Source organism: Penaeus vannamei, chromosome 6 (assembly GCF_042767895.1).
Source record: "Penaeus vannamei isolate JL-2024 chromosome 6, ASM4276789v1, whole genome shotgun sequence".
NCBI lineage: Eukaryota > Metazoa > Arthropoda > Malacostraca > Decapoda > Penaeidae > Penaeus > Penaeus vannamei.
This window is the reverse complement of record NC_091554.1, coordinates 6,337,086-6,338,257: the sequence shown is the minus strand read 5'-3', so window position 1 is coordinate 6,338,257 and position 1,172 is coordinate 6,337,086.

Here is a 1,172-nt window from a genome sequence, read left to right as displayed (position 1 = left end):
AACAAAACAAAACGAGGAATCATTCGCTCTTTTCTTTCTGTCTGTCTGTCTCCGTCTCTGTCTATTTGTCTGCCTACCTGTATGTCTCTTTCTCTGTCTCTTATTCTCTCAATATCCCACCGGAGTGATATCATTTTCTCTCTCGGTTCATTTTAGATATCGTTAATGCTTGTGCGTCCTTTTTTTAATGTAACATATATTTTAGTGCTGAAAACAAGAAGGGCACATGTCCTGGAAGTCCGTGAGAAAAACGCCTTGGAAAGTTTGTTCCTTTAATTGAAATTCAGCCAATGATGATTAACGAAATATAGATTTTAATGTGACTAATCAAACTGTGTCACAGTAATTAAATTCTTTTAAGGATATTTTAGTACATGATGAAAATAACGAATACTTTTCATAACGAAAAGAAACGTATTATTATGTATATTTTTACTGTAGTGTTTTGGAAACAAACATTTCAAAAATTTATTTTTGCTGATTAATTGGTATATTATAAGGCATTTTTCAATTGTTGATGTAAACATTCTTCCGAATTCTATTTCAATTTTTTGTACCATTTTACGACTTAAGATATAAATGAATGATATATATATATTTTTTTTACAATAATCCCGTAATTCACTTCGATTTTTATTTTCCTTTTCTGTAACTGTAAAATCCATTACTTGTATGCTGAAAATGGCATACTGGCTTAAAGGAAAATATAGAATAGCAAAAGCAGTCAACCCGAAACTTTCCGTTGCTATTTATCTGTTGCAATCACTCACGCATTGAGATACACGATTTCCAACGAACTTCATGTCAAAGCGGTGTTCGTGTAGCGTCCCCAATGTATTGATGACATTAGCTTTTATAACACGAACAGATACGAAAAATTCCAATTCGGTGGTTGGCTTACCTTAAATTTGCATTTTTTTTGGATATTGATCCTTGTATCACTCGGTTCTATGGTTCATCTTTATTTATTCCGAAATGTTATCCCGGTTATGAGTAATGATCCAACTCCCATTCTTCAAAAGCATCTTAATCTGACTTCTTCCATTTTTTATAATCAAGAAGAGATCAAATCTTTCTAATTCACGTATTCATCACACGAAACCCATGCTGCAGGCGCGCATGTGTTTATGTGTGTGTGCGTGTGCGTGCGTGCGTGCGTGCGTGTGTGTGTG